A 23,643-nucleotide genomic window follows, 5' to 3' on the forward strand; every position below is an offset into this window, starting at 1 on the left:
AGCATTTGCGGAGCATTATACGGGGAAATGTGTCTATGGAGAATCTTATGGGGCCATAATCAGCATTTGTGCAGCATTATCTGGGGCAAATATCTCTATGGAGCATCTTATGGGTCCATAACCAGCATTTGTGGAGCATTATATGGGGCAAATGTCTCTATGGAGCATCTTATGGGGCCATAATCAACATATGTGCAGCATTATATGGGGCAAATGTCTCTATGGAGCATCTTATGGGGTCATAATCAACATTTGTGCAGAATTATATGGGGCAAATGTGTCTATGGAGCATCTTATGGGGCTCTTATTAACCTTTATGCAGCACTGTATGGGGCATATTTTAATATGGAGCATCTTATGGGGCCCATCATAAACTTTATGGAGCATTATATGGGGAGTATTTTGTATGGAGCATCTTATGGGGCCCATCATGAACTGTATGGAGCATTATATGTGGCTCCTGATTCAAAATGGATATTCAAAAACACTTAACCTACTGATGTCTCAATTAATTTTACTTTTATTTATATCTATTTTTATTTTTGACATTTACCGGTAGCAGCTGCATTTTCCACCCTAGGCTTATACTCGAGTCATTAAGTTTTCCCAGTTTTCTGTGGCAAAATTAGGGTTCTCGGCTTATATTCGGGTCGGCTTTTTTTCGAGTATATACGGTACATCACTTATTGTAAGTTCCAGGGCAGCGGGCACGGCGCATACCCAAGAAATAATTGCAGAGCGCAGGCGTGGCTGACAGCACAAGACAGAGAGAAGGCGGCGGTGGGATGATGGACGGCTGCGAGGCACTTGAGTCATGGAGAAATCATATCTCCCTGACTCAATAGAGGTTTGGCACGAATTTATAAAAGTGATTATTTCAATGTTATTAGGGATCAAAAACATAAGAGCGACCTTCACAGAATGCAGCCCTAGTGCTGCTGAAGGTGGCTCTTTTACCTTAATAGGCCCTGGGCGGGTGACAGGTTCCCTTTAAAACAAGTATTTTATTAAAAATAATTTGCTAAACAAAGTAATACAAATATATGATACTTCTTATTAGTAGTACTGTATCCTCCCCCTCTGAAAGTGATGTAACCAATACAATTTTAACTTTAGGGATATTATCAATTTATTTATTTTTTTTACATTCTAGGGGTTTCCTTAATTTTCTGGTCAACATAGCCCTTTGAAGGGACAATTGTTTTCTATAATGTATTGCCTTAAATGAACTTGCAAGACAGTTGACAGATAATTAAAATGTCTTATCAACAGGGTATCTGGTCAGAAAGAATTGCTGGATTCATAAAATCTACCATATATATTCGAGTATAAGCCAACCGTAGTGTCTGTTTACTGTACTTCCAGGGGGTCTCCGTCGGGTCTCTCGCTCTGTGCCGGCTTCATGCTGTCTGGACACAGCCCCCACCCCTCCTTCCTCTCCAGTAGTGATATGTTGTTCGCGAACGAGCCGACACAAAGAGCCGGCTCCCTGCTGTGAATGATGGGAGTCGGCACGCCAGTGAGAGCCACTAAAATTCCTGAATGGCTCTCACTGGGCGTAAAATCCCGGGCTTTGGCATGTGTAACTCCGCCCACCCGAGCAAAACCCCGCCCACTCTTCAATTTAATTGGCTCTAAAGAAGTGGGCGGAGTTTCTGCGGTAGGTGGGCGGAGTTTCGGACGCCCCTGAACAGGTATTCAATAGGGATCCATAAAGAGCCGTTTTGTGAGCCGAAAGAGCCGGCTCTTTTTGGTGAGCGGAGCCATGAGAGCCGGATCACCAAAAAGAGCCGGACTGCCCATTACTACTCTCCTGCTTCCTGGCGTGCGGCCAGCAGGTTCCCTGGCAGAGTTCTTAGGTCGCGCGCTCGCGCGCTCCCGGTCTCTTGAAGAGACAGTGTGCATTTTACAAATGTTGTCTCTAGCCAATGGCGTGTGTTTATCTGCTATTTCTGGCCCCTCCACCATAGGGAGGGCGCCTGAGCAACAAGTCCCTACTGTTGCTAACTTCCAGTTCCTGTTATCTTGCGCTTCTGTTTCTGAAGTATCTGCAAGGAACTCCGCTCATTCTGTCTGTCTCCACAGATCTTCTGCTACCAGTTACCTGGTTATTCTGGACTGCTTCTGCAGTATCTACACTGGACCCATCTAGTCCTGCCAGTCCGCCAGCCTCACTTCCGGACCACGCCAGTACTCCCGGTGCCAGCTTCTACTCCTACACCCGGTATCCTCCAGTCAGCTCTGCAACATCCGCTAACCTTGCTGGACCATCTGTTCCACTGGGACAGCCGCCACGAGTTCGGGGTCTAACTGAAGGTAGCACCCGTGTCCTCCAGGCATTCCATTCTGTCCCTGTTCGAGGGGACTTACTACGGGTGTCTGGGGCTCACGCAGTAACACCCCCTTTGGAGCCCCCCGGACCGTGGTCTAGTGGTTCCACATCAAACCTTAATAAATACGAATGTGAACTTCTACATCTGTGCCTCCGTTTCCATTCGTTACACGTAGTATAAGCCGAGGCACCTAATTTTGCCACAGAAAATTGGGTAACCTTATTGACTCGAGTATAAGCTGGGTATGCATTGTCCCCTCATCACTGTCCTGCTCTGTGTGGCTCCCCCGGTCTCCTAGTTGTATGCATGGTTCGGCGTCCTCCCTGTCTATGCATGGCTCGGTGTCCTCCCCCTTATCTGCATGGCTCGGCGTCCTCCCCCTTGTATGCATAGCTCAGTGTCCTCCCCCTTGTATGCATGGCTCGGTGACCTCCCCTTCTATACATGGCTCGGCATCCTCCCCCTTGTATGCCTGGCTCGGCGTCCTCCCCCTTGTATGCATAGCTCGGAGTCCTCCCCCTTGTATGCATGGCTCGGCGTCCTCCCCCCTTGTATGCCTGGCTCGGAGTCCTCCCCCTTGTATGCATGGCTCGGTGTCCTCCCCCCTTGTATGCCTGGCTCAGAGTCATCCCCCTTGTATGCATGGCTCGGCGTCCTCCCCCTTGTATGTTTGGCTCGGCATCCTCCCCCTTGTATGCATAGCTCGGCGTCCTCCCCCTTGTATGCATGGCTCGGTGTCCTCCCGGTCTATGCATGCCTCGGCGTTCTCCCCCTTGTATGCATGGCTCGGCGTCCTCCGTCTTGAATGCATGGCTCGGCGTCCTCCCCCTTGTATGCATGGCTCGGCATCCTCCCCTGTCCTCCCCCTTGTATGCTCGGCTCGGCATCCTCCCCTGTCCTCCCTCTTGCATGCATGGCTCAGCGTCCTCCCCCGTTATACTCACCCTCTTCGTGCCTATGGGAGTGGAGACGCATGTGGAGCGGCCCCCAGACGCAGAACGATGGAGTACTCGGATCCGGGTCTCTCGGTTCTGAGGATGTCACGGTGGCCCGACCCGGTCCGTGGTCCTGCTTAGGGGCGCCCAATAAAAGGTGTAGGTGGTGGTGTAGGTCGCAGTAAATAATGAGGACACAGGGTTGCAGTCTTTTTACCTCTTTACTGAAGGCTTCGGCATCCGCAATCCAGAGCACTGCTAACAGGGCTGGCTGAGACCGGCCGGTCCGAAGGCACATCCAGAATTCCCTTTGCAGGTGGAAATCAGTGCCTACCTACTAGCGCCTGGGAGTTGTAGTACTTCCCTGCTGAGCACCACGGGATAGTCCTCACAACTGTCGTGTATGTTTCTGTTCTTTCTCTCCGTCCCCCAGATGATATGGATAGGACGCACCCGTATGACTGGGTAGGCCTGGAGTTATTTTATAGGGACCCTAGAGACGCCCCTCTCCCACAATTGCCTCCGTTGTCTTCATTAGGTGATTAAGGTGAGGCAGCCAACCTAAAATTAACTGCCCTGCCGTTGGTTTGAAGTAATGCGTAGAGCCCAATACTTCCTCGGCATTCCAGCCACCGGCTACGCGCCTCAGTAGGATGTTGCCGATCTCGGGGCACGACTCCTACTGGTTCTATCGCCTTTATGCTGTGATCTCGTTTCTCATTTCTCCACAATATACTTTGCTTCGTGTCCTTTCTTAAGATGCCGCCGCAATGAAGTGCAGGCGCGGCTCCGTAACGATCTGTCCTTTTCGCTAGGCCTCTCTCAGGATCCCACCCCTGACAGGGACCCCCCTGGATCTTCCCAAGCAACGCTCTTCTCTCACTAGATGTTACCTGGGCAAAACCCAGTCAGCTTCTCTCTAACTTCCTATCCAGCCCCCAGTTTTACCAGAGTGTGAGGAGTGGCCTAATACATAGAACCCTTTGCTCCCCCTGGTGGCCAGAGTGTGAAGTGTAATGTGTGACTGTGATACCTGGTCAGGTGAACTCCTTTAATGCCATCAGACGTACCATCACTCCCCTTAGTGGCGGAGCGACAGTACTGCAACGACCAGGACTCTGGGGTGCTGCATGTGCATATTCATTACCTTAATGAGCAGTACTGTGGCGCCCCAGGGTCCGGGTCATCACAGCGGTATTGCTTTCCTCCAGGGGAGAGTGATGCTACTTTCAGAGGCAATGAAGGATAACTGCATCCGGGTATCACAAACATGCAACACATTCATACTCCAGGCCACCAGGGGGAGCTTCTGATCCTATTTACTAGGTGACTCCCCATACATAAATAACTGGTAGTCTGTAGGGAAAGTGAGTCAGTCCTTCAGGGAAGCAGTTCCTGGCAGGAGCGAATTCCTGTCAGAGGACAGAGGAGAGAGTCCACCGAGCTGTGCATGCCCTAAGAGCTACAGCTCCTAGAAAGAGACATTTGGAAGGCAGAATTGCATTGCAGCGAGCATGAAGGAAGGCAAAGCAAAGGAGAGGATACCAGAAGGGGGCCAGCCCCGAACAGGCTGCCTTCTTCTGAGGCACAGAACACCGGTAGCTGGAACACCGAGGTAGTAAGGACCTCTATGCCTTACTTCAGAGACCGGCAGGACAGCTAATTGCATGGTACCTGTCCACACCTACACCCAGGAGGCACGGTGGCACCCTCAGAGGCCAGGGCATGCTAGAGTCCCTATAAGCAGCCTCAAGCTACCAGTCATACGGGTTTTGTCCTATCCGACTACAGGGGACAGAGAGAGACACTACTGTTGTGAATTCCGTTCTTGGGCTCCATCCTGTGGTTGCGAATGGTATTTTTGGGAGTTCTGCTCTTGGGCTCCCTCTGGTGGTTTCAAGTGGAACTTAGCAGCTGCTTTCACTAATCGGTTCCCTGGCCTTGTTATTTAACTGGGCTTTTGGCTGTAGTTGATTCCAGCTGTCAATGTTTCTTCCTGTGGATTCAGTCCTTTCCTGGAAGTTCTCTGTTGGCCAGTCCATTTCAGCTTAAGATAAGTTCTGCTAGTTTTTGGGTGTTTCCCTGCTTTTGACCTTCTGTTCAGTTTAAGTTATGTCTCTTTTGTCCAGCTTCTCATTATGAAATATTCCGGCTAGTTGGAAGCTCTGGGGTGCAGATTTGCCCCCTCCAAACCGTGAGTCGGTGTGGAGGTTATTTTTGTAAACTCTGCGTGGACATTTAGTTTTTATACTGACCGCACAGTAGCCTTTTCTATCTCTGTCTATTTAGATAGTATTGGCCTCCTTTGCTAAATCTAGTTTCATTTCTGAGTTTGTCATTTCCCTCTTCACTCACCGTCAATATTTGTGGGGGGCTATCCTTCCTTTGGGGGTTTCTCTGAGGCGAGATAGTTTTCCATTTCCATCTTCAGGGGTAGCTAGTTCTTAGGCTGTGAAGAGGCGTCTAGGCAGAGATAGGAACGCTCCATGGCTATTTCTAGTGTTGGTGTTAGGAGTAGGGATTGCGGTCAGTAAAGCTACCACCTCCTCAGAGCTTGTACATTATTTGTTTTACCCACCAGGTCATTTCAGTGCTGCTCCGTAATCACTAGGTCATATCAGTGATTTCTGTCTGTGGAGCTGCCACCTCCTCTGAGCTTGTCCATGATTGTGGAGCGCCCCCACACCGCCGCAGGGCCGAGGGGTACCCGGAGCCGGGCCTCGGGGATCTCAGTCCTGGGGTTGTCACGGTGGCTAGACCCGGTCCGTGGCCCTGTCTGTCAGTGGGGGACGTCCGTTGCAAATAGGTGCTGTTAACGGTGGTATAGCGGTGCAGTTGTGGGGTGCAGGTCGCGGTAAATAACGAGGACACCAGGTTGCAGTCTCTTTACCTCTTTACTGGAGATCTCTCGGTCCTCAGTCCAGAATCCGGTCCACCAGGCTGCGCAAGTCCGGCCGGTTCAATGGCACCTCCAGAGTTCTCCTCACAGGTGGAAATCAGTGCCTTCCTTCTTAGCGCTTTGTGTTGTAGTCCTTCCCTGCTGTGCTTACGGAAAGTACCCCACAACTGTTGTGTCTGTTTCTTAAGTTCCCTCACAACTCGATTAACTGATCTTCTGCTAATCTTCCGTCCCTTCCTGATGTTACAGTAAGAACGGCACCCGTTTGTCAGGTAGGCCTGGAGTTCTTCCGGGACCCTAGAGACGCCCCTCTCCCGCAATTGCCCCCAAGACTTCATAGGTGATATGTGGTAGACAGCCCGCCTGAGACTGACTGTCCTGCCGCTGTTTGGAGTATGGCTTAAAGCTGTATATTATTCCACTCCCTCGGCGTTCCGGCCACCGGTAATGCGCCTCAGCAAGGTGCTGCCTCTTTCAACAAAACCCCTGCTGGTATTCTCCTTCTGCTCGATTTCGTTTCTCACTCAGCACAATCTATCTCGCTTCTAATCCTTTCTTAGGGCACCGCCGCTATTCTGAGCAGGCACGGTCCCGTTACGTTCTTTCAATGCCAAGCCTCTGCCAGGATCCCACCCCTGGCAGAGACCCTACTGTCTCTTCCTCCACAACACCCTCTCTCACTAGGTGTTGCTTCGTTCGATCCAGTCAGCTTTCTCTTCTAACTTCCTGCCTGACCCCCAGTTTACCCACTATGGTGGGGAGTGGCCTAATGAATAGAACCCTTAGCTCCCCCCGGAGGCCCTGCTGTGAAACATATTGGTGTCTGTGATACCTGATTGGAGGAACTCCTTCAGTGCCATCGAACGCACCGTGGCTCCCCTTAGTGGCGGAGCCACAGTACTGCAACGACCAGGACTCTGGGGCGCTGCAATTGGTTTTACCCACCAGGTCATCTCAGTACCGCTCCGTAACCACCAGGTCATAACGCACTACATTTGTGAGGACCTTATTTGAAGCTTATGCAGTAAGGGACTGCACCACTACAGCGCAAGGGAAGGCTATTGATTTCCACCTGGATAAGGGGACTCTGGACTTGCCTCTGAACCGGCCGGACTCTGCCTGCCCTCTGGTCTGGTGCCCTGGACTGTGGATGCTGAAGTCTTCAGTAAAGGTAAAGAGACTGCAACCTTGTGTCCTCGTTCTTCACTGCGCCATTCACCATTCACCATCTACATACTGGGAAACCCTGGGGATATACTTCACCTGTGGGAAGGTTTACCATCTAGCTGCCATAACATCACCCCAGTGGACCCCTTAAAGCAGCATCGGTCACCCTGACCAAATACCACAGGTGGCGTCACGAACATAAACCTTATCCCTTTAAAGACCTTTCCCTTTTATACCAACATCCCAGGGCCACGCACCGGGTCAGCCACCGTGACATCCCCCTGTGAACACCGGACCCGGTACCGAGTAACCCCTTGCCCTGATGGGGCGCTCCAACTTGGTATCACGAACAGGATCTACCGACCTTGAAAATCGGGTCATGTGCACCTAAAAGACTGTGCCTAACTGTTTTTGTGCTCAGAGACTTTGTATTGCAAAAGAATGCCAAAATTGCCACCAAAATCGCCGCCATTACAGCGCCACGAGGAGCACCGGAGAAGAAGGGTGTGCCATTATGGGAGGGGACTACCAAAGCGGTGCGCACAGTGCTGACCGCCCCTATGAATGCTATTACACGATGAGGACCTGCCCATCTGCCAAAGAGGAGGTTGGGTGAGTATGATGTCACAGCCGCCGGCTCCTGCCGCTGCTCCGCCGCTCCCCTCCCCCTCCCCCACTGGCTTTCTTGACGATGACTCGTGTATAAGCCGAGGGGGCGTTTTCAGCACAAAAAATGTGCTGAACATCTCAGCTTATACACGACTATATATGGTAATTTGAAGATTATAGAACCATTCTAATCTGGATTTTCTGACCTCAGTAAGTACACATCAAGTCTAAGGGTACCGTCTCACAAAACGATTTACCAACGATCACGACCAGCGATACGACCTGGCCGTGATCGTTGGTAAGTCGTTGTGTGGTCGCTGGAGAGCTGTCACAGACAGCTCTCCAGCGACCAACGATGCCGAAGTCCCCGGGTAACCAGGGTAAACATCGGGCTACTAAGCGCAGGGCCGCGCTTAGTAACCCGATGTTTACCCTGGTTACCGTCGTAAATGTAAAAAAAAAAAACAGTACATACTCACATTCCGGTGTCCGTCAGGTCCCTTGCTGTCTGCTTCCCGCACTGACTGACTCCCGGCCGTAAAGTGAAAGCAGATCACAGCGGTGACGTCACCGTTGCTCAATGTAGATTCATTTTTTCAAGCACTGGGATTGCTTTATGACGAACCCAATTCTGTGGATCAGGCAGAAAAAATTTTGCTGGCTCTGTGTCAGGGTCAGGAAGCGGCAGAGATATATTGTCAGAAATTTAGAAAGTGGTCTGTGCTTACAAAATGGAATGAGGATGCCCTGGCGGCTATTTTCAGAAAGGGTCTTTCTGAAGCTCTTAAAGATGTTATGGTGGGGTTTCCCACACCTGCTGGTTTGAACGAATCAATGTCTCTGGCCATTCAGATTGATCGGCACCTACGTGAACGCAAGGTTGTGCACCATATGGCGGTGTCCCCTGGGCAGAGTTCTGAGCCTATGCAATGTGATAGAGTTTTGACGAGAGCAGAACGGCAGGAGTTCAGACGTCAGAATGGGCTGTGTTTTTACTGTGGTGACGCTACTCATGCTATCTCTGATTGCCCGAAGCGAACTAAGAAGGTTGCTAGGTCGGTTACCATCAGTACTGTACAGCCTAAATTTCTCTTGTCTATTACCCTGATTTGCTCATTGTCGTCCTTTTCTGTAATGGCATTTGTGGACTCTGGCGCTGCCCTGAACTTAATGGACCTAGAATTTGCCAAGCGCTGTGGTTTTTCCTTGGAGCCTTTGCAGAATCCTATTCCCTTGAGGGGGATTGATGCTACGCCATTGGCCAAGAATAAACCTCAGTACTGGACACAGTTAGCCATGAACATGGCTCCAGCACATCAGGAAAATATTCGCTTTTTGGTGTTGCATAATTTGCATGATGTTGTTGTGCTGGGGTTTCCATGGTTACAGGTACATAATCCAGTGCTGGATTGGAAATCTATGTCTGTGACTAGTTGGGGTTGTCAGGGGATACATAGTGACATTCCTCTGATGTCAATTTCCTCATCCCCTTCTTCTGAAGTTCCTGAGTTTTTGTCGGATTTCCAGGATATATTTGAGGAGCCTAAATCCAGTCCTCTGCCTCCTCATAGGGACTGTGATTGCGCTATTAATTTGATTCCTGGCTGTAAGTTCCCTAAGGGTCGACTTTTCAATCTGTCTGTGCCAGAGCATGCCGCTATGCGGACTTATGTAAAGGAGTCCTTGGAGAAGGGGCATATTCGCCCGTCTTCGTCACCGTTGGGAGCGGGGTTCTTTTTTGTTGCCAAGAAGGATGGCTCCTTAAGGCCCTGTATAGATTATCGCCTTCTCAATAAGATCACGGTCAAATTCCAGTACCCTTTGCCTTTGCTCTCTGATTTGTTTGCTCGGATTAAAGGGGCTAGCTGGTTTACCAAGATTGACCTTCGAGGGGCGTATAATCTGGTTCGCATCAAACAGGGTGATGAATGGAAAACAGCATTTAATACGCCCGAAGGCCATTTTGAATATCTTGTGATGCCTTTTGGGCTCTCTAATGCTCCATCTGTGTTTCAGTCCTTTATGCATGATATTTTCCGGGAGTATCTGGATAAATTTATGATTGTATATTTGGATGATATTTTGTTTTTTTCCGATGATTGGGAGTCTCATGTGAAGCAGGTCAGGATGGTATTTCAGATTCTTCGTGCTAATACACTGTTTGTGAAGGGGTCTAAGTGCCTTTTCGGAGTTCAGAAGGTTTCTTTTCTGGGGTTCATTTTTTCTCCCTCAGCTATTGAAATGGACCCTGTTAAGGTCCAGGCTATTTATGATTGGACTCAACCTACATCTGTGAAGAGCCTTCAGAAATTTTTGGGCTTTGCTAATTTTTATCGCCGCTTCATTGCTAATTTTTCTACTGTGGTTAAACCTCTGACCGATTTGACCAAGAAAGGTGCAGATGTGGTGAATTGGTCCTCTGCGGCTGTGGAGGCCTTTCAGGAGCTTAAGCGTCATTTTACTTCTGCCCCTGTGTTGCGTCAGCCAGATGTTTCTCTCCCTTTTCAGGTTGAGGTTGACGCTTCTGAGATTGGGGCAGGAGCTGTTCTGTCTCAGAGAAGTTCTGGTGGCTCTGTGTTGAAGCCGTGTGCTTTCTTCTCCAGAAAGTTTTCGCCTGCTGAGCGTAATTATGATGTCGGCAATCGGGAGTTGTTGGCTATGAAGTGGGCATTCGAGGAGTGGCGACATTGGCTTGAGGGAGCCAAGCATCGTGTTGTGGTCTTGACCGATCATAAGAATCTGATCTACCTTGAGTCGGCCAAGCGGTTGAATCCTAGACAGGCTCGGTGGTCTTTGTTTTTCTCCCGTTTTGATTTTGTGGTCTCGTATCTTCCGGGATCTAAGAATATGAAGGCTGATGCCCTGTCTAGGAGTTTTTTGCCTGATTCTCCTGGAGTCCGTGAGCCGACTGGTATTTTCAAGGAGGGGGTGATTCTTTCTGCTATCTCCCCTGATTTGCGGCGGGTGCTTCAGAAGTTTCAGGCTGATAGACCCGACCGCTGTCCTGTGGGGAAATTGTTTGTTCCTGATGGTTGGACTAGTAAGGTGATTTCTGAGATTCATTGTTCGGTGTTGGCTGGTCATCCTGGGATCTTTGGTACCAGAGATTTGGTTGCCAGGTCCTTTTGGTGGCCTTCTTTGTCACGGGATGTGCGTTCCTTCATGCAGTCCTGTGGGATCTGTGCCCGGGCTAAGCCCTGCTGTTCTCATGCTAGTGGGTTGCTTTTGCCTTTGCCTATCCCTGAGAGGCCTTGGACGCATATTTCCATGGATTTTATTTCTGATCTTCCTGTTTCTCAGAAGATGTCTGTCATCTGGGTGGTTTGTGACCGGTTTTCTAAAATGGTCCATTTGGTACCTTTGCCTAAGTTGCCTTCCTCCTCTGATTTGGTTCCTTTGTTTTTCCAGCATGTGGTTCGTTTGCATGGTATTCCGGAGAATATTGTGTCTGACAGAGGTACCCAGTTTGTTTCTAGATTTTGGCGGTCCTTTTGTGGTAGAATGGGCATTAATTTGTCTTTTTCTTCGGCGTTTCACCCTCAGACAAATGGACAGACGGAGCGAACCAATCAGACCTTGGAAACCTATTTGAGATGCTTTGTGTCGGCTGATCAGGATGATTGGGTTACCTTTTTGCCGTTGGCCGAGTTTGCCCTTAATAATCGGGCCAGTTCGGCTACCTTGGTTTTGCCTTTTTTTTGTAATTTCGGTTTTCATCCTCGCTTTTCTTCAGGGCAGGTTGAGCCTTCGGACTGTCCGGGGGTAGATTCTGTGGTGGACAGGTTGCAGTGGATTTGGACTCATGTGGTGGACAATTTAACATTGTCTCAGGAAAAGGCTCAACGTTTTACTAACCGCCGTCGGTGCGTTGGTCCCCGGCTTCGGGTTGGGGATTTGGTCTGGTTGTCTTCTCGTCATGTTCCTATGAAGGTCTCTTCCCCTAAGTTCAAACCTCGTTTTATTGGTCCTTATAGGATTTCGGAAATTATCAATCCGGTGTCTTTTCGTTTGGCCCTTCCAGCTTCGTTTTCCATTCATAATGTGTTCCATAGATCTTTGTTGCAGAGATATGTGGTGCCCATGGTTCCCTCCGTTGACCCTCCTGCTCCGGTGTTGGTTGAGGGGGAGCTGGAATATGTGGTGGAGAAGATTTTGGATTCTCGTCTTTCAAGGCGGAAACTTCAGTATCTGGTCAAGTGGAAGGGTTATGACCAGGAGGATAACTCTTGGGTTTTTGCCTCCGATGTCCATGCTGCCGATTTGGTACGTGCTTTTCATTTGGCTCGTCCCGATCGGCCTGGGGGCTCTGGTGAGGGTTCGGTGACCCCTCCTCAAGGAGGGGGTACTGTTGTGAATTCCGTTCTTGGGCTCCATCCTGTGGTTGTGAATGGTATTTTTGGGAGTTCTGCTCTTGGGCTCCGTCTGGTGGTTTCAAGTGGAACTTAGCAGCTGCTTTCACTAATCAGTTCCCTGGCCTTGTTATTTAACTGGGCTTTTGGCTGTAGTTGATTCCAGCTGTCAATGTTTCTTCCTGTGGATTCAGTCCTTTCCTGGAAGTTCTCTGTTGGCCAGTCCATTTCAGCTTAAGATAAGTTCTGCTAGTTTTTGGGTGTTTCCCTGCTTTTGACCTTCTGTTCAGTTTAAGTTATGTCTCTTTTGTCCAGCTTCTCATTATGAAATATTCCGGCTAGTTGGAAGCTCTGGGGTGCAGATTTGCCCCCTCCACACCGTGAGTCGGTGTGGAGGTTATTTTTGTAAACTCTGCGTGGACATTTAGTTTTTATACTGACCGCACAGTAGCCTTTTCTATCTCTGTCTATTTAGATAGTATTGGCCTCCTTTGCTAAATCTAGTTTCATTTCTGAGTTTGTCATTTCCCTCTTCACTCACCGTCAATATTTGTGGGGGGCTATCCTTCCTTTGGGGGTTTCTCTGAGGCGAGATAGTTTTCCATTTCCATCTTCAGGGGTAGCTAGTTCTTAGGCTGTGAAGAGGCGTCTAGGCAGAGATAGGAACGCTCCATGGCTATTTCTAGTGTTGGTGTTAGGAGTAGGGATTGCGGTCAGTAAAGCTACCACCTCCTCAGAGCTTGTACATTATTTGTTTTACCCACCAGGTCATTTCAGTGCTGCTCCGTAATCACTAGGTCATATCAGTGATTTCTGTCTGTGGAGCTGCCACCTCCTCTGAGCTTGTCCATGATTGGTTTTACCCACCAGGTCATCTCAGTACCGCTCCGTAACCACCAGGTCATAACGCACTACATTTGTGAGGACCTTATTTGAAGCTTATGCAGTAAGGGACTGCACCACTACAGCGCAAGGGAAGGCTATTGATTTCCACCTGGATAAGGGGACTCTGGACTTGCCTCCGAACCGGCCGGACTCTGCCTGCCCTCTGGTCTGGTGCCCTGGACTGTGGATGCTGAAGTCTTCAGTAAAGGTAAAGAGACTGCAACCTTGTGTCCTCGTTCTTCACTGCGCCATTCACCATTCACCATCTACATACTGGGAAACCCTGGGGATATACTTCACCTGTGGGAAGGTTTACCATCTAGCTGCCATAACATCACCCCAGCGGACCCCTTAAAGCAGCATCGGTCACCCTGACCAAATACCACAGGTGGCGTCACGAACATAAACCTTATCCCTTTAAAGACCTTTCCCTTTTATACCAACATCCCAGGGCCACGCACCGGGTCAGCCACCGTGACATCCCCCTGTGAACACCGGACCCGGTACCGAGTAACCCCTTGCCCTGATGGGGCGCTCCAACTTGGCATCACGAACAGGATCTACCGACCTTGAAAATTGGGTCATGTGCACCTAAAAGACTGTGCCTAACTGTTTTTGTGCTCAGAGACTTTGTATTGCAAAAGAATGCCAAAATTGCCACCAAAATCGCCGCCATTACAGCGCCACGAGGAGCACCGGAGAAGAAGGGTGTGCCATTATGGGAGGGGACTACCAAAGCGGTGCGCACAGTGCTGACCACCCCTATGAATGCTATTACACGATGAGGACCTGCCCATCTGCCAAAGAGGAGGTTGGGTGAGTATGATGTCACAGCCGCCGGCTCCTGCCGCTGCTCCGCCGCTCCCCTCCCCCTCCCCCACTGGCTTTCTTGACGATGACTCGTGTATAAGCCGAGGGGGGCGTTTTCAGCACAAAAAATGTGCTGAACATCTCAGCTTATACACGACTATATATGGTAATTTGAAGATTATAGAACCATTCTAATCTGGATTTTCTGACCTCAGTAAGTACACATCAAGTCTAAGGGTACCGTCTCACAAAACGATTTACCAACGATCACGACCAGCGATACGACCTGGCCGTGATCGTTGGTAAGTCGTTGTGTGGTCGCTGGGGAGCTGTCACAGACAGCTCTCCAGCGACCAACGATGCCGAAGTCCCCGGGTAACCAGGGTAAACATCGGGCTACTAAGCGCAGGGCTGCGCTTAGTAACCCGATGTTTACCCTGGTTACCGTCGTAAATGTAAAAAAAAAAAACAGTACATACTCACATTCCGGTGTCCGTCAGGTCCCTTGCTGTCTGCTTCCCGCACTGACTGACTCCCGGCCGTAAAGTGAAAGCAGATCACAGCGGTGACGTCACCGCTGTGCCCTGCTTTCACTTTACGGCCGGGAGTCAGTCAGTGCGGGAAGCAGACGGCAAAGGGACCTGACGGACACCGGAATGTGAGTATGTACTGTTTTTTTTTTTTACATTTACGACGGCAACCAGGGTAAACATCGGGTTACTAAGCGCGGCCCTGCGCTTAGTAACCCGATGTTTACCCTGGTTACAAGCGAACGCATCGTTGGATCGGTGTCACACACACCGATCCAACGATGACAGCGGGAGATCCAGCGACGAAAGAAAGTTCCAAACGATCTGCTACGACGTACGATTCTCAGCAGGGTCCCTGATCGCTGCTGCGTGTCAGACACAGCGATATCGTATGGATATCGCTGGAACGTCACGGATCCTACCGTCGTAGCGACAAAAGTGCCACTGTGAGACGGTACCCTAAGAGAGCCAATTCATAATGTATGCCATTTTTATTGTGATATCTGGCAACCACAAACTTTAAAGAGTTATTCCCACTGTAGTAAGTTATAATTTAAAAACCATTTATTATGCTCTGCGGTCTATCCAAAAATCAAAGAATAATATACAGAGGGCCGGGGAGTGGTTTAAAAGATGAAAAAGATTATACTCATCTGTCTTAGGCCAGCCCCAGTCATGTCTTCTGCTTACATCAGATCAGTATTTTTTCGGTCTTCGGATCACATACAAACATATAGGCACATATATACATACAGTTAGGCTGAGAAATATTTGTACAGTGACTGAATCTTGGTGACTTGGGCTCTGTATACCACCATTTTTATTTAGAATGAAACAACTTAGATGCAATTGAAGTGTAGACTTTCATGTTTAATCAAAGGGTAAAAACAAGGAAAACACAACAGGCAGTTATGCAGCCGTCTAATCATAATATCTAAAAGCGACCATCAATATAAATATACTAGATGGTGGCCCGATTCTAACGCATCAGGTATTCTAGAATATGCATGTCCACGTAGTATATTGCCCAGTGACGTAGTATATTGCCCAGTTACGTAGTATATTGCCCAGTGACGTAGTATATTGCACAGCCACGTAGTATATTGCCCAGTTACGTAGTATATTGCCCAGTGACGTAGTATATAGCACAGAGCCACGTAGTATATTGCCCAGTAACGTAGTATACAGCACAGAGCCACGTAGTATATTGCACAGCAACGTAGTATACAGCCACGTAGTATATTGCCCAGTTACGTAGTATATTGCCCAGTGACGTAGTATATTGCCCAGTGACATAGTATATTGCCCAGCCACGTAGTATATTGCCCAGTTACGTAGTATATTGCCCAGTGACGTAGTATATTGCCCAGTGACGTAGTATATTGCCCAGCCACGTAGTATATTGCCCAGCCACGCAGTATATTGCCCAGTTACGTAGTATACAGCACAGAGCCACGTAATATATTGCCCAGTGACGTAGTATACAGCACAGAGCCACATAGTATACAGCACAGAGCTACGTAGTATATTGCCCAGCCATGTAGTATATTGCCCAGCCACGTATGTCACAGGTTAAAAAATAAAAAATAAACATATACTCACCTTCCGAGGGGCCCCTTGTAGTTCTGTCGCCTGTGTTCGGTTCAGGCGGCAGCTTCCGGTCCGAGGGTGTGATGACGTCGCGGTCACATGACCGTGACGTCACGGCAGGTCCTTCTCGTGCAGGCGCGCAGGGCCTGCAATTACATCGCGGTCACATGACTGTGACGTCATCGCAGGTCCTTCTCGCGCAGGCACGCAGGGCCTGTGATGACGTCGCGGTCACATGACCGTGACGTCATGGCAGGTCCTTGTCGCACACCAACCTTAGCACCGGAACCTGCCGCTTGCATGGACCGGTCACCAGAGCGTCGGAAAGGCGGCGGAAGGTGAGTATATAATGATTTGCTATTTTTTTTAAATTATTTTTAACATTAGATGTTTTTACTATTGAGGCTGCATAGGCAGCCTCAATAGTAAAAACTTGGTCACACAGGGTTAATAGCGGCGGTAACGGAGTGAGTTACCCGCGGCATAACGCGGTCCCTTACCGCTGGCATTAACCCTGTGTGAGCCGTGACTGCGGGGAGTATGGAGCGGGCGCCAGGCAGTGACTGCAGGGGAGAAGGGAGGGACTAATCGGACTGTGCCCGTCGCTGATTGGTCGCGGCAGCCATGACAGGCAGCTGGCGAGAAAGACGGAAGTACCCCTTAGACAATTATATGTATAGATAAAGCCTGTAAATGGAATAGTGTGGGACACACTAAGGCTACTTTCACACTAGCGTTTTTGGCTGCACGTCGCAATGCGTCGTTTAGGAGAAAAAACGCATCCTGCAAAGTTGTCTGCAGGATGCGTTTTTCCCCATAGACTAACATTACTGACGCATTGCGACGTACTGCCACACGTCGCAACCGCCTTGCGACGGTTGCGTCGTGTTTTGGCGGACCGCCGCCACAAAAAAAATTACATGTAACTTTTTTGTGCGTCTAGTCCACCATTTTCGATCGCGCATGCGCGGCCGAAACTCCGCCCCTCCTCCCCGGACCTTGCAGTCTTACAACGCTTCCGCTGCCCACGTCGGGCATTTTTTTCACAGTATGCGTCGGTACGTCGGGCCGACGCAGTGCGACGGCCCCGTACCGACGCTAGTGTGAAAGCAGCCTAATACTTGCATAAAGCAAAACCACAAAAAGATATAGTGCAATAGTCCAAATATAATCATAAACAAGTTTATTAAATATAAATACATAGACAAAGGTCACAGACATAGTAGTGAGTTAAAAGTGGCGAAAAGGAGCATGGAGCACAAAGAGCAGGACAACGATCCCCATGGTGTGAGATGGATGCATGGACACTAAGTAAATGGAGTAGATCTAATCCATGGAGGTTGCACATCAGTGACAATACAGAGTCATAACATATCAAGCCGGGAACACATGGAAGAAATATACCCCAAAATAAAACAAGCAAACCTAAGTAGGAAGCATACCAGTAATGTAGTACAGGGCACGTATCATCTCCTTCCCACACTGACGCGCGTTTCGGAGTAATCCTTCCACAGGGGGCATGCCATGACATAGCCATAAACATATTTATAGCTGCCCTAAATTAAATTCAACCAATCCGCATCACTCACCGCACTTGCGAGACACGCTGACCGATGCCGGAAAGCATGGGCCCATGCAATCCAGTGCAAGGCAGCGGACCAGAAGTGAAGGAGAACACCGAGATATGAACTGCGCATGTGCGGAAATATCGCAGCAGCCATATTGGAAAAGGGCAAACTGGCAAATAACAACGCAAGTATATGTGAAAAATGCTACACTTTAAAAACAATTAATGTTCATGCATACACAACAGCATTTTAGCTAGAAACATGCAGTGAGAGAATCCCCAGATCAAAATATGATATACAGAACACAATTAATGGCCCCTAGATTATAGCTGATAATCAACGCATGTCAATAATTATATAAATCAATAGAAAAAAATAGAAAAAAATATAAATGCTGAATGTGTATTTATATGTTTACACAAATATAAATATCAGTCTATATGGCACCAGGATTATATAGTAACAAACAAATGCATATTAACAACAAAACAACATACACAAAGTAACAATCACAAGGCAGCATATGGTAAAGGATACAATATAATGCAATATAATGCATAGAAAAGTAACACATATTAGTAATAGTAATTAGTAATGCATATTAAAAGCCAAGGTGTGGAGGAAAAGATGGTCGCAAATTCCTCCAATATCGAGATGATTCCATTGTAGCCTGCTTTATGGATGTCATGGCGAAAAAAAAACACATACTAAACATACTAAAATAAAGAAAAAAAAATACAAAATTAGAATAAAAATAAAAAATATCCATGCTGATGTCGGCACACTATAGTTGCTCACCAGCCAGGAGACTAAAGAAAGGGAGCAAACAAAAGGCATTCATTGAGGCCATGAGGATGTTTAATTGCCAAATCCATCTCGTCTCCAGTCTCCCCAAACGTTTAGTGAAACGGCCACCTCTGATGTTTATCTTAATGGCATCAATACCCCGAACCCTCAAGAGGGTACTATCACAATTGTGTAACTCTTTAAAATGTCGGGGTATAGTTTTTAGAGTGGCGGTTCCATGTGACTGACTGCCGCCTGGATCCCCAAGACGTGCTCTCTGGTGCGGACCTTAAGCTGCCGTGTGGTGAGTCCCACATAAATTAAACCACACGGACATGTGGCATAATAAACCACATATCTAGTAGTGCAAATGATAAGCTGTTTAATCTTATAATGCTTGGTCCCATCAGAGTTGACAAAAGTATCGCTACGATCAATATTGGGGCAGGCGACACATCCTCCACACGGAACACAACCCACTCTTCTTGGAAAATTATCCAAGAATGTGGGTTTTTGATAGTTGGCATAATGACTAGATACGAGATGGTCCCTCAAATTTTTTGCACGTCTAAAAGACATGGAAAGTTTCTCTGGAATGAATTTAGAAATGGCACGATCCACCCTACGAATTGTCCAAGCATTATGAAGAATAGAACGAACCCTGACGGACTGAGAGTTGTAGGTCGTGACAAATCTCAACACCTGCTTATTGCCAGATTGTCCTGGCCATCTGTTGTAATATACACTGTGTTCCAAATTATTATGCAAATAATATTTCCTCATATTTTCTCTAAATTACCTATCTGAATTGCAGTCATTGTTATTTTCCAGTCATCTACTATTCTAGTATAATTGCAACGTTTTGGAACAAACTGCCTATGAAAACAGTATCTTTTTAAAAAAAAATAAACACTCAAAATGCATGTTCCAAATTATTATGCACAGCAGAGTTTTCAACCTTTTTTTATTTTGAACAAAAAAATGGTCAATTGTGAAGTTATAAGCATTATCAGCTTATTACAAAATGAAATCAAACAGTTTTCAAGTGAAAACTTTATTCTAGGTGATGTTACATTTGCACATAGGACCCCTTGTTCAAAAGAAGCTTCTGAACTCTCTCATCCACTGAATTTGTCAGTTTTTGGATGGTTTCTGCTTCAATTGTTTTGCATGTGGACAGAATACCCTCCCAGAGCTGTTGCTTAGATGTAAACTGCCTCCCGCCATCATAGGCACTCCTTTTGATGATGCTCCAGAGGTTCTCAATGGGGTTGAGGTCAGGGGAAGATGGTGGCCACACCATAAGTTTGTCCTCTTTTATGCCCATAGCAGCCAGAGATGCAGATGTGTTTTTTGCAGCATGAGACGGTGCATTATCATGCATGAAAATGATCTTGCTGCGGAAAGCACGGTTCTTCCTCTTGAACCATGGTAGGAAGTGTTGTTTTAGAAACTCCACATAGATTATGGAGTTCATCTTTACCCCTTCAGGGATCGTAAAGGGGCCGACAATCTCTCTCTCCCCATGATTCCAGCCCAAAACATTACTCCACCTCCTCCTTGTTGGCGCCTTAGCCGTGTTTTCATGGGGTGTCCATCCTCCACTCCATCCATCTGGACCATCGAGCGTTGCACGGTACTCATCGGTGAACAAAACAGTTTGGAAGTCAGTCTTCATGTATCGTTTGGCCCACTGGAGCCGTTTCTGCTTGTTGCAGTGGATAGAGGTGGTCAACAGGATGGCTTATGCACAGCTGCAAACCTCTGAAGGACCCTGCATCTCGTTGTTCTGGGGACGTTGGAGGCACCAGCAGCTTCAAAAACTTGTCTGCTGCTATAACAAGGCATTTTTGCAGCTGCTCTTTTAACCTTACGCAATTGCCTGTTGGAAAGAGTCCTCAATTTTTCCTTATCAGCACGCACACGTGTGTGCTGGGAATCAGCGACATACTTCTTGATTGTGCGATGATCACGATGAAGTATCTTGGCAATGTTGATTGTAGTCATGCCTTGATCTAAATACTCCACAATTTGTTGCTTCTCAGCAGCCAACACATCCTTTTTCTTTCCCATTTTGGCAAAAAATGTAGGCTGCTTAATAATGTGGAATAGCCTTCTTAAGTAGTCTTGCCTTTATTTGGACAAACCTGCCAAACTAATTTGCACAGGTATCTGCAATTGCTTTCAGTGATATAAAGAGCCCTGACACACATCACCATCAATGAGTTTAAATGACAAACAAAAAAATTCTAACCTTATCACTCCTAAACTCTATGTGCATAATAATTTGGAACACAGTGTAGTAGGTCATGATGAGAAGTATATTTAGCCCTATGGTATGCTTGTTTAATCATCCTCCAGCTATATCCTCTTGATCAGAAACGTTCCTTCATCTCCTCCGCTCTGCGTTCAAAATCACCATCTGATGAGCAGATTCTGCGGATACGGAAGAATTGTCCAATTGGAACAGATCTGATCATATGCCGTCGATGACCAGTCGACGCGCGTAGTAATGTATTTGTGGCCATTTCCTTTCTGCAAATATCAGTCTGTAACATGCCAGAGGGGACTCGCCTAATAGTCACATCCAGAAAGTCCAGAGACACCCCACTAAAGACAAATGTTAAATGAATATTGAGTTCGTTGCGGTTAAGAACCTCAATAAGCTGCGCAAGGTCGCCCGGGGTGCCCTGCCAGACAAAAAAGATGTCGTCTATGTAGCGTGTCCATAGCGGGACACGCTCCATAGACCCTAGTTTGTCCGACAGGAAGAGGTCCCTCTCCCACCACCCCAGGAAGAGACGGGCATAGGATGGCGCGAAGGCCTCCCCCATGGCGGTCCCCTGGAGCTGCAGGTAGAAGCACCCCTTAAACACAAAGAAGTTGTGGGTGAGGGTGAACTCCAATAGCTCCAGCAGAAGGTCACGAATCCTAATGGATAGAGAAGAGGTGCTCAAAAAGAATTTCACAGCTGCTAAACCATCATTATGTTTAATATTTGTATAGAGGGATTCGACATCCGCTGAAACCATTAGAGAATCACCCACTAGATGCAGCCCATCGACACTGCGCAGCAAATCCCCTGTGTCTTTGAGGAAGGAAGGGAGGCCCGAGACCAGAGGTTGGAGATGATAATCAATCCAATTGTTTATATGTTCCAAGAAATTACCCCTACCAGAAATAATTGGTCTGCCAGATGGTGAGGAGGAATTTTTGCGAATTTTGGGGAGCAGGTACAAGGTCGAGATAGTGGGTTCCGGAACTACCAATTAAACCCAATTAAAGGGGTTGAACAAAAGTATCCTGTGATATGTGCATTGACATCTCCAGAAAAATAAATCCGCCGCTGGGACATTCAGCATTACCACTGCCCTTTTGAACCTTGGACGCCCCATCCTTTCTGGGCATCCACCCCCTGTTGGGATCCTCAGTATGGAGAGGATTGCCTCCCTAAGGAACCCTCAACCCTCTCATACCTTTCAACAAGACCGACCAGGTCATCGGCGTTCCGGGATCACCCTGGGCAACCCAAGTATACATTAACCTCGGAAGGGATTGTGCAAACCGGTCCATTTCAACTCGCTCTACCATCTGCGCTGGTGTAGAGGACTCTGTTTGCAACCATTTTTGGCACAGTGATTCAGCAGTGGACCCATTGTACCCTGACAGTAATTTTCACCCCCAATCACACCAAAATTTAAGTTTTCAATTTCGCTGATTCTTTGGCGTAATGTAAGGCTAAATCATTGTAGGCCTTGTGTGGCTACTTTTTTAAGTATGGCGCCAGCAATTCCGCCCACTGCACTGGCTTCTGTGATGTCACCCAGGGTCATTTGCTCTCTCCTCAAAAATCATCAGCTGATCTTGGAGTCAGAGCTGCTGCCGTGCCACGAACTGCCTCTGTGTGTAGTTTAATATGTTGCTGCTGGATCTGTTGCAGAAACACTTTGCTTCCTGCTGGGTCTGCACCAGGTGTTTTATCAGGTCCTCCATGCTGTCTGATGTCACCAACTGGCTTATAGCCACCTTCACCCAAGATATGCAGTACTTCTGTAGCAGTCACACATGTTCCCTGGGAACACTGCCCGCACTCTCCACTAAATGTGACAATGCTACTCACTTAGGTGTTGGATGAGGTATCACAGGAACCGTTTCTATTTACAAGTCAGGCTAGTTTATTTCACTCCACATAAACTGCACCACTGGAAAACTTAAATGCAGCCATTTCTCAGCATAAAGGTACAAAACACAGGATATAATAAGTCCGTTTAGGTACAGGTTTGCCTGCTCAGTTTGAGACGCTTCTTTGTCCATGCAAGTATCCCCACTGGAGGTGTAGCAACATTCACACACAGACAATATGTGTCACGGGTGTGTCAGAGGCTGCAGACCGTCGCTCTGCATCTGACTGAAGGTTTCAGCAGTTTGCCTTGCAGATTTCTTCCTGGGCATTCTGAATCTAGGACCCAGTGGCAACCTTCCCCTGGTTTTAGTTGACACACCTGGACCAGGGTGTTTATAACTTCCAGCTTGCTGCTGGAAGTTGCGGTTGATATTTCTATTTCTAGTTACCTGTTGTGGCTAGGAGCTATTGCAGTCAGCTATCTTCCTCCTTGCTTTTGCTGGAGGATGTCTGTGTTTCTCTCTGAGTCTATTCAAGCTAAGTGTTCCCCCTTGTTTGTGTATCCCATCTCTTTTTAGTGGTAGTGGGGTGTCATGATTCCCAATGGCAGGGAAACATAAAAACACAACGATAACGGACGAGCTCTGGGTGATGGAATCTCGAGCTGACCGTGAGCTAAATCTACCACACAACTAATAGTAGCCAGGGAGCATACCTGATTAACCCTAGATGCCACGCGCCAGCCGGAGGACTAACTACCCCTGGTAGAGGAAGGAACAGACCTGGCTTACCTCTAGGGAAATACCCCAAAAGATGATAGCAGCCCCCCACATGTAATGACGGTGAGTTTAGAGGAAAAGACATACACAGTATGAAGGTAGATTTAGCAAAGAGAGGTCCACTTACTAGATAGCAGAAGGATACAAAAGAGGACTTCACGGTCAACTGAAAACCCTATCAAAAAAACATCCTGAAATTACTTTAAGACTCCTGTATCAACTCATGACACAGGAGTGGCAATTTCAGCCCACAAGAGCTTCCAGCTACAGAGAATAACAA

This window comes from Ranitomeya variabilis, chromosome 1 (genome assembly GCF_051348905.1).
Source record: "Ranitomeya variabilis isolate aRanVar5 chromosome 1, aRanVar5.hap1, whole genome shotgun sequence".
Classification (NCBI taxonomy): Eukaryota; Metazoa; Chordata; class Amphibia; order Anura; family Dendrobatidae; genus Ranitomeya; species Ranitomeya variabilis.